Source organism: Heterocephalus glaber, unplaced genomic scaffold (genome assembly GCF_053883595.1).
Source record: "Heterocephalus glaber isolate CG9 unplaced genomic scaffold, H.glaber_assembly_v1.0 deba00000331, whole genome shotgun sequence".
Lineage (NCBI taxonomy): Eukaryota > Metazoa > Chordata > Mammalia > Rodentia > Bathyergidae > Heterocephalus > Heterocephalus glaber.
Genome location: NW_028258142.1, coordinates 11,458,699 through 11,473,077, shown reverse-complemented (window position 1 = coordinate 11,473,077; position 14,379 = coordinate 11,458,699). Strand labels below are relative to the sequence as shown.

General features: G+C 34.7%; 1 protein-coding gene and 1 pseudogene across 2 annotated transcripts in view; both read left to right on the top strand.

The window, feature by feature from the left end:
* Positions 1–14,379, top strand: part of Dok6 (docking protein 6) — a 500,909-nt gene that overhangs the window by 297,600 nt on the left and 188,930 nt on the right. The window lies entirely within an intron of this gene.
* On the top strand, positions 1,385–13,254 carry LOC147830030 (10 kDa heat shock protein, mitochondrial pseudogene; annotated as a pseudogene).

Sequence of the window (14,379 nt, the reverse complement as noted above, 5' to 3'; positions counted from 1 at the left end):
TAATTTTTGTTTGATATTATATTGAGGATTCTTTAAAATGAAGATTCTAATGGTCATATGATGTCTAAACATATAGCTATGCCATCATTAATTTAAGATTAAAATGTTTCTAAAATGAATTATAATAAATAAGGCCATACTGACCATCTGTGAAAGATTTGAAAATCTCCAATTACATTCTTAACGGACCTTTTCTAAATAATTATTGAATAATTATTGAATTACTAGGTTAAAAGATGTGAACCTTTTACAGTACAAAAATTGCTTTCGAGGAAAGTAAAACCCATTCATACACTCTTAATGGTGAAAAGAGGTGCCCTTGTACCCATAAATACAAACATAAAAATGATGATTTAAGGTTTTTCTATTTTGATAGAGGAAGTTGAAAACTATTTCTTTCTTTTTCTCTCTCCTTTGTTTGCTTTTGAGATCAGATGTTTTTGTCCTTTGGTACAGTTTATTTGCATTTTTTCCTTTCCAGATTTTGAGTGTCTTATTCTCATTAATGATTGAGATATCGATTATAATTTGTGCATCTGTCAAAAGATGATCACACTCTTGTTAAAGGAAGCAACATGCAGAAAGTTTTGTTCATGTTTGATCCAGAGGAATTACAAGGGGAGCATTGTGCTACCTGGATCTGAGCTATGGGGAGCATTCCCTAGTGGTGAGACTGGGGACAATTTAAGAGTATAGATCTGAGAGTGAGGAATAGACAGTCATCCCTGCAAACCAGAGTTGAAGAATTGCATTTTCAGTTCATAGTTTAAGACATAATATTTTGTATGAATTCTTACCCAATGATTTTACTATATTTATTATATTGTAATCTATTGGGTATTTCAAAATACTCTTCTCACTGACAGATATTTTTTAATGCATTGATAAATTCTACTGTTCCACTCAGCTATAAAATATGAACAATAAGAAAGAATGTAGATCATTTGTTCTGAAGGAAAATACCTCATTCACCATCACAGTTATAACCATACAATGTAAGCTTCAGGGAGCCCAGGCCCAGGTAAAGACTAAAGGAGAACAGGGACCCTGAGTTCCTCAAAGGGAATAGTCCTCAGCAGGGAACGGCATCTGAGAGATGAATTCAGTCTCACGTCAGCTCAGAGCAATTGCTCTTTTACTATAATGATTGCAACTTTCCATTTTAAGTAAAAAAAAAAAAAATTTCCCATGGAAGCTTATTTTCTGAAAATATCACAAATTTACCAGACCTGCAGGGTAAGTCACAGGATTTGTGATTATATACAATTTTATCTTGTGAAAAAAAAAAAAAAAACCTACTTCTTAAACTGCTGATGAAGCATTTGTACTTTTTATAACCTCATAAATATTGTAAGCAAAAATCAAGATGAGTTCAAACGCTTGCATGACAAAATTCAAGTAAGCCCCAAATCCTTTTTTTCTAAAATTATTGTTAAAAACATATCCTTTTATTCAACACAATGCTTAATGTAACAAAATTGGTGTTTAAAATATATGTCCCACAAGCTTTAATAATATTGCTGTAGTTCAGAAACCCAGGGGGAAAATCTGGTTTCCAATCTATAACAATTGGAAATGTAAAATAATACCAATTATTACAATATGGATCCTATGGGAAGATGGTTAATGGAAGCAAATGCTATTGTGGGATAATTAAGGATTCTGTAATGTCATAGATGGGCTTAATTTATCCCTAAGCCTTTTTTTATCAAGGTTCTAAAGAGAAAGGATTCTTTTTCTAATATATGCCCTTGTACAGTAGTTGAAAGATAAAGCAGAGGCTACTTAAATATGATGTCAAATCATAACAAATATATAATATAGAATATAACTAGTATATGAATATAAAATATATATTATGCTAGTCAAGCTGGAGAGCTCTTATTTGAAAAGCTTGAGACCAGAAATGTTTCAGATTTCTGAGTTTTGGACTTTGGAAAGTTCTCTTAGACTTAGCAGTTGATCATCTCTAATTCTCAAGTTGAAAATCTGAAATGCTTCTGACAGCTGAAATTTTTGAGCACTTACATAACACTTAAAGAGTAGGTGTCTTAGTTACTTTTCTCATTGCTGAGTCAAAATACCCGACACACAAACTTAAATAAGGAAAGGTTTAATTAGTTCACAGTTTGTAGAGGTTTCAGTCTATAATCACTGGTTCCAAAGCAGGGTGGCACATGGCAGAGCTGTAACAGTTCATAGTGGCAGAAGACAGCAAAAGCAACAAAACACCTTAACAGTGTATTTTTGCCCCTTTTATCTTATTCAGACTATTTAGGACAGGTAGCACTCACATCCTTAATCCTAGTGCCCTCGGCCTAGCGTTCTACCATGAATTAATCACACACTCTAGATTCAACCACTTCTGAAAAAGCCCCACCTAAGACCCCATGAGGCTTTGGGGAAGACATCAAAACACAAGACATAGCAGTAGGGGATTTCAGAGCATTTCGAATTTTGGATTCAGCAATTAGGGATGCTCTACCTATACAAAGTGTAAGTTACCAGAGGAATCTCTAAAAGATTCTCATAGCCAGATCCTACTGGTTAACTCTGAGTTGTTATTGCCTTTGATTGGCCAAAATATTTTGTTCACAAAATATTTAATTTTCCATTAAGAGTTACTGAGATCCACTTTTCATACAAGAACGTAGTGCTGTGACTCTAAGATTGTCTTCTGAACTACTGATACCTTTTCTGTAAGTCTTATGCAGATTAGGGCATATTTTTCCTACCAGAGAGTGTCCATAATGGGCTTTTAGATAGTAAGCAGAACTGATATTCTTTATCAAATGTCCCTAAGAGATTTCTTGACTGAAAAATGGAAAAGTTGTAATTAATTAAACTGAAATACAGCTAAACTGAAGACATGAAGCATTGCATGTATAACTCAGTATTACATGTAAGTTCAGTTTAAGTGAGGAAAACATGAGAGTGGGTACATAGGTAGCTACATTACTGCTGCCACTTGACAGTGACCACTAAATGATACTACTTAATTATGATGTGATAAACAGTTAAAAAAAAAACACTGTGATTTCAGAAACACTAAAAGATAACTAAATGCATCTGCTGAATGGATGAATGAACAATTATTTCCATTGTTCTAATAAAGCCAGGTGGGGGTAGTGGCATGGGAGATGGGAATCCCAGGCGGAGGTGGTCACCTTCCATCAGTGTGGGAGGAGATCAAACCAGAATACGTCTCTCTCCATTGATTGTACCCCCTCCAGTCCTTGATTTAATGACTTAATAAAGTTTAGGAACTTTCTGAAGGAGAATTTAAAAAGCCTAAAAGGAAGAACAAAACTGTCACTGTGATCCCGATAGACCAATTAGTAAAAAGCAATTCACATTAAAGTATGTGTGGGTTCAATAAAAATGTATTGAACTTTAAAGTTAATGGAGCAAAAACTAAGATCAGAGCCTCCATTTCTTGATAAAAACTATTTCCTAAGTCATTTAATTAATGCTTTATCCTAAGGGAAAAAAATTAGTCCTACTATTATCATAGCAAGAGATTTTCCAAATTAGACCAAAAAAAGAGATACTAAATTCTCAAAAAGCCTTTGTCTTATTTCTGTGGAATTAAAGGAAAGGGCAATATAGCCCTATGGGGTTTTTTTAATATCACATTACATTCCTAGTGCAAATTTTCACATAAATTTTTCCTATGCCCATACCCAGTTAGATGCTATGATTTAAATTTTTGTGACATCCAAAACCCCATGTATTCTATGGGATGGTTTTATGTATTTGTTCAACACTGATAAGTACTATAGAAAAATAAGATGAGAAACACAATCTCTGCCCTTAAGGAGCTCACAGGATACTTGGATAGACAAAGAGACAGTTCAATGAATAATTACAGAATAATGTAGGAATTCTAATAAAGAAATCACAGGAGGATTGCGTATTAAGAAAATAGGTTAAATTATGCTATGTAATTTAAAAAATAATAATGAGAGAGAACACAGCAATGGCTTATTTTCTCTATCTCACCAGGGCAACTGGATTCAGAAGTCTAGACTGCTGAATCTTGTAGCTCAGACATCTCAATACTAGACCTCTCAGCGAACACAGCAGGAGAATAGGTGGGGAAATCTCCAGCAGGTATTACAGACTGAACTGTGTGTTTGCAAAATTCATATGTTGAAGCCTTAGCCTTCCAGTGTGTCATAATCACTTTCCTACTTGCTGGGACAGCCCCGAAAACACACTAATTAAGGAAAGAGAGGCTCATTTTGGTTTACATTTCAGTCCATTGTGCTCTGGCTCCAGGCAGGATGGCATGGCACAGGTGCATGGCAGAGGAATAGCTTCTCAAAACCAAGATAGACAGGAAATCAGAGTCAAAAGAGGAGCTGGGAAGAGAGACATATCCTTCCAGGGCACGACCACAGTGATCTGCCTCCTCCAACCAAACTCTACCTCTTAAAAGCAAGGTACATCATCCAATAACCTCCTAAAGGTCCCTCCTCTGAGCACATGAGGCTCTTGGGAGACATCTAGATATAAATCATATCACAATGTGAATAGTTGGAGATAAGGCATTTATGGAAGTAACTAAATTACATGGAGTCATGAGGATGGGGTCCTAATATGACAGGATTGGTATGGCTTTCTAAGATGAGAAAGATGGAGATTTGTCTTCATCTTCAACCCCATGCAGCAGAAAGTACACATAAGTGAATAGCAGGAAGGTAATTATCTGTCAATCAAAAAGAGACCTTCATTAGAACCCAAACATGATATTTTAATCTCAAATATTTAGTCTCCAAACTGTGTCAGCTGTTTAAGCCATCCTATTATTGAAAGTTTGCAATAGCAGCTTCAGTTGCATAATAGAACTCACTTAAACACTTTGACACAGAGGTAACACAAATTTCTTCGCCTAGCAACCTTTTATTCAGAACACTGCCTCCCATAGCTCCACTTAACTGCAAGAGGCAAGTACAAGCAGGGAGTATATAGAGTATTTGGAACCATTACTGTACTGTGTCTGCTACAATTGCCTCTGGTTAGCAAAGATTTATTTCCTCCTTCTTTCTTACACTCTTAAATCTTTGCTTAAAGGAGACAACCAAAAAAAAAAAAAAAAAAAGCCCCTCAGTTACAGGGACTAGCTCAGAGTCTGCAGGTTGTGTGTTGGAGTGCCTACATTGTGCTAGGTACAGCTTTTCTTGGTTTCAGAAGAATAATTTTAAGAGATCATTCTTCTGCCTCTGACCATTCCATGAAGTGACCAGTAGTTTAAGAAAGACAGGAAGTTTACATTATAGATATTGCCATTCAAGGAAGAAAGGATTGAAAGCCAAACAGCAGAATTGGTCCTGATATATCTGAAATGTCACTTACTAGATATCCTGCACATTTGTCTTGAAAATTAGCAGGGATGTTCATTGCACTTTGGGAGGAGCTGACATAGCCTCTCTTTTCCTTGGCTCTGACCTCTACACTGGCAGGATTTTCCTTTATCACTGTTCTCCTTGGCCGCATCTGAATTGAACACAGGGAAAATGTTCTCTTGAGACATTGCAAGTTTCTCAGCCATCTATCCTGAGAAGGTTATGCTAGAGATCTTCAGGCTGTGAGGACTTAGAAAGTCATAAGCGAGGCATGAGAACAGAGTCTCAGCTGCAGGAGAAACTATAGAAGAACAAACAGAAAGTTTCTTCTGCTATTTGACTGAGTTTTAGTTGAAAGGAGAGCAGTCAAAACTTTAATGTAAGGAAGGATTATGATTTTAGAAAAATTTCAGAAAAAAAGCATTGCAAACAATAGTAGTAACTGTTGGATCAGGCTGTAAGAACAAGGGAGAGAGATTCAGTGAGTTAGAGTGAAAGCTGGATTAAGTTCTTGTCCTAGAACATGGAGGCACCAAAGTAGTTCTAGACAAGGATTATTTCTTATTAAAAGATGCTGACATTCTTAGAAATTACATAGAATGAAATAAGTCACTGTTGAAGAGACATCACGTGAAGCTGCTCCCGCTGAAGTTCCATAGTCTTTCATCATGTAAATAATTTCCATGTCTGTTTTATAATAAACTAATGTTATCTAAATTAGTGATATCTATGATGTCTAAAATTTAGTTTGCTGTGCTAATATAAACATTTCCAAGTAAATAGATGAATGAGAGGCTAATCTTTTAAAAATTAAAACATTCAAAAAGTCATAAACACTTTTGGTTTAGAGATATTTTTAATTTTATTGGTACATTTTAGATACACATTATAAAAATATTCATCATAGGGAATTTGTACATCTACATGATATATCTTGCTTCTTCTTATTTTTCCCTGAAAGTGTAAATAAAGACTAAACTGTATAATAGGCCTTGGGAAATGTGAAGAAAATGTTCACATGAGAATGGGAACAAAGGAGGGAGGAGAGGGAAATGAAAGAAGGGACAAGAAAAAGACAATAGAAGGAAAACTGGAAACAAAGCTTTCATAAATAAGGAGGGAAAGAGGAGTTAAAGGGATAGGAGGGGATGGGAAAAATAGAGATCTTTTTCCTATAAAACTTTGTCAAAATATTGTCAGGTGGCTGTCCACTTAATTTTGGTCTATCGCATGTGCCAAGGGCGATACATTTGGAGAGGGTGTCTGAGGGATATTTCTCAGATTTGTTGGTATCATTTGTTTACTTTCCTCACATCCATCTTTAGATTTGTAAGGGGCTCCCTTGACCTCGCCAGGCTTCTTTAGGAACAGTATCACTTAATTTGCTCCAGATCATTTTTATTTAATTAAAATATATGAAATATCCTACTACGCTATTTTCTGTGCGCCATCTTCATCAACTGAGACTTTAACAGAACTGTGTTGATTACACAACTTATCTGCTCTTTTCTTTGAGACTGTTTTAACTTGCTCCTGTAATTTCAAGACTTATTTTATGTCCTACTCTTTGGTGTTTTCACATAGTTATCTTTTTCCAGTTTTGAGTTATTAATTTTTCAAACCCTTTTCACTTTTTATTGGAAATTCTCAATTTCTTCCTGAGACCCTCTTTCTTTCTTTTTTTATCTTTTTCTTTCTTTTTTTTTTTTTTTTTTTTTTTGGTACCAGGGATTGAACTGAGACCCCCTTTCTTTGTAATACCTTGTCAATCAGTAAGCATTGCTCACATTTTGTTACCCAACTTCTTCCCCAGATGTTTTTGGGAAAATATGATAAAGAGTGAAATCTTCCCCCAATCCAAAAGTCTTCACAAAAGTAGTAGGGAAAGAAAATATTGTTATTGAATATTCTTAAGGCAGGATGTGAAGCACATTGTAAGCACTCTGATAAGAGGTCACAAAGATAGAAAATTTCCCCCTTTTGTATATTCAATCATGCACTGTTACATACAGGTTTTAAAGATAAACAATTACTGGTCTCAAGAGAATTTGACAGCACATTTGTCACATAGTTCATCTAGGTAATTGAGAGGAACATCTGTGCTGGATAATTGGCTTTATCCAGAGGAAAAACGAATTTCTCGTACTTTTATGACAGGAGAGAGTTTTACATCTTAGAACCAGATGCCCCTGAAGCTAGGCTCCTACTCTTCCATTGAACCTGAAAACTGAAGTGCTACCTCTCTTTGTGTTTATGTTTATGTTTATTAAAGGAAGTTCTCTAAGAAAAATGGAAAGGAGAGTAATCTTTTTCTCCCTCCCCATTTCAACAGGAAGAATTTAGCCTTTTATTTTAATTTGTAATTATTCTTCAAGTTCAAAAGCTCAGTGGACAAGCACTGGTTCTACCAAGTTACAGGTTTTACTGAGAGGCAAATATTTGACCAAATGTCTCACTACTGCATAACATCAAATTTTCTAGATTCCAAATCACCTTTCTTTATCCCTGGATCAACCACTATTCTAGTGTTAAATATTGTAGGGCCATTTATTTATTTATTTATTTATTACTGTAGAACTAGTAGGATTAAATAAACTTATCCTTAAATAACAAACAAAATCTCATTCATTTAGCAGGAATTTATTTCTCACTCATGCTAATTCACTGTAGTTCTGGACAACTATGCTAAGCAACCAGGATATTTACATTAAATAAATAAATAATGTTTTGGCTACATACACAGTCCTTTGTAGGGACTCCTCATATGGCTTCCTGACTACAGTGGGTGTGGGGAATTGCAAGAGAACATGAGACATTTGGGGCAGAACAGTGCTGTCTTGGCCAAAGGCTGCTAAATCCAATTTGAGGGACTTAGGAGAGGTTTACTAAATGCAAATGGAATTGTTAAAAACTGAGCTAGAATTATTTAAGATATAGTGGGAGGTATAAAGGCATTCACAATGAATGCACAGTTTGGGAAGAACAGGGTGTTCTTTGTTGGTGGTTTTTATGCTCCTGAAAGTTAAAGTAAGAAGCAAAGGGTAAACACTTTTTTATTGTTTGTTTGTTTTGTTGGGGGAGGGAGGGTACCAGGGACAGAGCTTGGGATCTTCCACTTGTAAGACAGGCAGTGGAACCACTGAGCTAAATCCCTGGCCCAAGAGGTATTTTTTTTTTTAAGGTAGATAAAGCTCAGAACTTGGAGCAATTTTTAAACCGTGCCAAAAAAATCTTGGCCCTTATCTTATAGTTAGCAGGGAATTGCCTGTAATGCACACAGGAAAACACTGATTTAAATTTTAGATACATCTATTTGGTAACTTTGTAGAGAATATCTTAATAATTAATCTTTTACCTAGGTTAATAATTTTAAACAAATAGTGTGTCCAGGTCATTATTCTTTACACAGTCATGACATGAAAAAAAATATGGGAGGATAAATCCGACAACTCAGATGACTTCTGAGTGTGCCAGCCACTTACATTCCATGTGACCTGTGTTACATCCTATTAACTTTCCTGGGTCTTGATTTTGTCATCCTCAAGAACTTATTAAAGCTGTATTCTGCTATATCCACCTTCAGTGGTGATATTAGGATCAAAATAAAATAATGTGCTTTGAAACAAGGGCTTGAAATCCATCAGATGCAACAAAAATATGTGATTAAATCTAACAAACACCTACTTTTATATGCATAGCACAGTAAAAGCCAAGGTAGAAACCATAAAGGATCCCTTCTGAAATTCATCATTATTTCATGAAAAAATGCCAACACAAGAGCATGATTTTGTAACTTTAGCTACAGAGTGTAATTATGAAAGAAAGGCTGTATGTTAATAAATGTACTGAGTATAAACATTAAAAGGGACTCTTTCTGGGGAAGTGGTCACCAATGGAGGGGATGCATTTATCACTGCATTTTGCAAAACCTCAGAGAAGAGGTTTTCAAGGTGGGTTAATGTGGATCTCAAGATCAGGCACAGAACTCTGGATTCATGTGCTTTCATGATAATAACTGTATGCACAAACTTTGTAAGTCCAGAAATCTACCTATGAGCATTAAAGTATAAAGAGCTAAGGTTGTTGTTTCTAAGTTAAATAATCATAGTCCTATCAAAATCTCATACAGGGGCCGGGGATTTAGCACAAAGGTTCAGCCGCCTGCCTTGCAAGTGCAAGGTTCTGAGTTTGATCCTTGGTACCAAAAAAAAAAAAAAAATCCCATACAAATTCAGATATTTTAGTCCTTAATTCATCAGACATATAAAATTATCCTTGACATGAAGGTTATTTTTTCACTTTTTATTATAATATTTTACTATTTTTTGTGGTTTTTTTAATAAAATGGAGTACTACTCAGCCATAAAAAATGAGAAATTAGAGACATTTATAGCTAAGTGGATGCACATTGAGACAATACTCTTAAGTGAAATAAATAGGACACACATGGGTAAATACCCAATAGTTTCTCGGGTGTGAGAAACTGAAAGTGTAAATAAGGACTAAATGTATAATAGGTAATGTGAAATAGGAAGAAAAGGGGCAAAGGGGAAGGAAGTGGGAGGGCTAGGGGAAAGGATAGAAGGGAATGGGATTAATATGAGAAAATGGAAAAATAGGAACAAAATCTTTGTAAATAGGGAGGACTGGAGAGGTTGAAGGGAGGGCTGGGCAAGGGTGAAAAATAAGAACCAAGAGAGACTATGTAAAGGTACAAATTTCCAATGATGAATGTCATTATATTGTATACCTAAAATGTACCAATGATTAGAATGAATAATCGATAATGTAAAATAGGAAGAAAAGGTCCAAAGGGGTAGGGGTAGTGGGAGGGGCAGGGGAAAGGGAAGAAGGGAAAGGAAAAATGATGAGAAATGGAAAAAATAGAAATAAAGTCTTTATAAATAGGGAAGGGTGGAGGGGGTGAAGGGAGGGCTAGGAATGGGGAAAAAATAAGAACCAAGATGCATTATGTAAAGGTACAATTCCCAATGAGAAATGTAATTGTGTTGTATACCTACAATGTATCAATAAAAGAATTTAATACAAAAAAAATTTTACTATTTTTAAAGATAACAGGTTAATATATGTTTATTTAAATCATAAAATTTTGATGGATAAATGTTAAAACTCAGAACAAAAATGTGAGAAGAGAATCAAATTACAGTTATTTTTGTATTTATAAGGCTATTTTTTCTTGGTGTTGAGTAAATTCTAGATAAATATTTTAAATTCATCATTATTTTTAAATATCTTTAATAGGCATGCATCCCTGTACACACTTGATTATTGATAGTACTTAATTCATAATGTGCATCTCACCCTAGCTCTATATTTTAATACACTCAGAAAGCTAGAATTACTAGGAATTTTTTCTCATCAGCAAAAATTATAAAGAAAATATAATACTTTTATGGTTGTGAAAAAATCGAAATTATGTAAAAATTAGCTCTTTCAACACTGATATTTTTGCTCTCCTATTTCCTTTTAATATATTTGTTCCATAAAATTTTCACCATCTTATAGTTTCCTGATCGCTTAATCATTTAAGTAATTATAAATTTGCTAAATTCAATAATTTCAGTTACTATAAATGAACCAGACCAGAAAAGATTTTTAAAATCTAAAAAGGGGAAAAAGTGATATATGTAAAACATTTGGCTGATTCTCACATAGTTTACATCACAAAAGTCCTACAAGATAGATACTCCAGTCCCTGTTATAACAAATGAAGGGAATAAAATTTAGGAATTTAGATGAATTTGCCCACATATGTAGTAGAATCAATTCAAATCTAATCAAAGTACAAAACTCATGTCCTAATTATAATATAGCTTTGCTAATACATCTCAAGCTTCATGTTTATAGATCAAAGGAGGTAATTTGCTTAGTGTATGTTCATTGTTTCCAATGAAGAACACTGATGAAGAACATCTTATCTTTTTGCACAAGATCTTAGACTATGATGAACAAAATTAGTGTTAAATATGGAACAAATACATATTTCAAGACTTCCACACACTAGATTTCATGAACATGTCTAAGTGGATCATGGATTGATAACTCCCTTAAAGTCTATCAAAGGTTATTCTGCCTTAAGAACATATAGATAGCCTTTAAATCACATGTGAAATTGCATATATTGTTTCCTTATTACTATGAATAGTTAACATATTAAATCTGTAGCATCTTTTATACAAAACTAGTTCTGTAGCCACTTGGACCAACATTGTATCTTGATAGCACATTCAAAGATGCCAGGGGTATATAGCAGCACAAGACTCAGAGTTCTTTGCAGGCATTAGCATTGGTTTGCCTAGTATCATTCTTCAAGCTAGATCTGTGGTTTCAGACCAATGTTATAGTCAATTAACCCTTTGAATGGAATAGAGAAAAACATCCAAATTCATTTTTTTATATATTGCCTAGAACATGACCAGTGTGTGTGTGTGTGTGTGTGTGTGTGTGTGTGTGTGTGTGTGCATGCACATGTGTGTGTCTGGCTTCCTTTTTTATTTATTTTTTATTAGTATCATTTTCCATTTTCTAATTAAAGTAAAAGGGACTGTAAATTTTTATAAACTTGGGGCTCTGTAATACTTGTTCACTCTTGTATCTATTTAATTATTTTACCCACAGCAGTCCTGGATTTGTATATCTGTCTTTTCCTTACCTCCACCTTCTCAAATAGAATCAACAAACTCCCTTCCAATAGGCCTACATTGTACTGTGGTATATCACTATGAAACATAAAACTACCTGGATTTCATAGGAATCAAACCTGGAACTTGGTTCCAACCTTACAGTACTCCCGGGAAAGTGATAAAAATAAGTTCCAGATTCAACAGTGTGCCCCGCTGTAGAGGAAGATAAGCACCTTGTCAGTGGACCATTTCTTTCCTAAAGCTAGAGAGGCATCTGGGGGCAAAAAAGAAAAAAGTCAGTGATCCAGTTTAACTTTGTAAATGTGCTGGTAAATAAACGATTAATACTTCTTGGAAGATATATTATTGTATTAATATTAATATATTAATATTCCTAGGAAGAGATTCCTTATCATGGAATACTTTTAGCAGTACATCCCTCAATTAGGATTACAAGTGGAAAAGGTAACCCTAAAAGGATTACCTGTGCATACACCTATGGGTGTATGCAGTGGAGCTCTCTAGAGAATGTCATTTAAACCAAACATTTTTGTTACAAAAGACAAGTGCTAACTCAAACACTCCTTTCTGTGTGTGCCAGCCATATGCATCACTGAGAGACAGCATGAAATTGGTGAGGTCATGCACCTCCAAAGGCAAAGAAAGATTTGGAGAGCTGTCCTGGACTTCCCACACCTCTGCCTGTTTTGTCCATGCCTCTTGGGTGTTTCAGCTAATGTAAGATCTCATAATAATCTGACCCTTTTGTTTGTCTCACCCAAATGAGCACTTTGGCTCACTAATGTTCTCAAAAATGGTTGATGGAAAATAAGTAAAATAAATTTAGAAACAGAAATTACTACAATCTATTACTGTTTCTTATAAATGAGTCATCCTTAAAATTAAATACTTGTGGCAATATATCTGGGTCAGAAGAAAAAAATAGTAAATAAATGTTTCAAATACATTTTGATAAATAACAATATACCACAGTAATTCAATAAAAAAGATTAGAAAAAGATTTTTCAGGATAGGTCACTTCAATCATTAGCTATTTAGAAATACTTTTGTGCTGAATATTTTATTCAGTCAGTGACATTCTTCAAAATGCTGTGAGTGTACTTGTCAATATATAAAGAACTTGGATAAATTGAATTACATTTCCATTGACTCACAAATTACTCCAAAAGTGTGTAAGTCAAGAAAGATTTGATACAAATATGTGTATGCATAACTCCAATATCATGCCACAAAAGCTTATTTTATTTATTTATTTTTTGCTATTTTTGTAATAAATTTGAATAGAATACCCATTAGCTAGGAAAAATTGCTAGAATGAAAATCTTTCATATCTGACTAAATTTGGTACTATGACATTTTACATTTCTCATATTCAGTTCACATAATTAAGTGGTGTAGGCTTAAATCTACGAACCCATCTGTTAAAATTCCCTTGTGCAAGATTCTTAACTCCTTTGGGCATCAGTTTCGATAATCTGAAAACTGGAGATTTTTGCCGAGGCCAAGCAGTTGGTTTTAAAATTGAGATTAGGCACAGGAAAATAAACAATCACAGTGCCTGACCAAAAGTAAAGTATAGAGTTAATGAGTGTCACAGTTGTAATTAACAAAACCCATGGATGCCACCTGTAATGTTTTAAGAAAGTATCTGAATTTGAAGGATCCAAGGATTTTCTGTTTCAGAAAAGCAGGTAGAAATCAGGGCTCGGGTCATGCACCCACGTGCTAAACTAAGGAGCGTATGACCAGGTGAATTTTCAACCGGCAGAAGCATCCATTCCTTTCACACACCCTGTTCTGGGTGGCAGAACTGGCAGTCAAGTGCATTGTCAACCCCAGGCCTGATGAGGACTGGGAAACACACATTTGACATTTGGCTTTGCAGATCAATGAATTCTTCCAACCTCACAGACTTTGAAATAAAGGACTCTCAAGTTAAAATTTGATGGACTCATGCTCCATTACTCTGTAAAAGTATTGTATTTGAAAAAGTTGAATCAGGATCTGACTTGTTCCCAGAAAAGTCCCCATCGACTTTCTATTTGCTTTCCTATTACCACTCTGAACTCATATGGTGATTTTTGAATCCACCCTCATTGCACTCATTATATTCCTATTAAGAAAACTGGCAGAAACTGGTTTATTCAACAGAGAGCTAGAAAACAAAGCCATCAATAATTCTTCTGGAATTAACCAATTCCTTTGTAAATACAACGTGTAATCAAAAGAAAAAGGAATACTTAGGCAACATCACTTCAGCAGCTGAGTCCCACATATAACCAAATGAATTCACTTACGGCCAGGACACTAAAAAATCTTTGCTGGGGAAGACAGAGTGTACCCTGAAGCCCTCCCAGATCAAATTG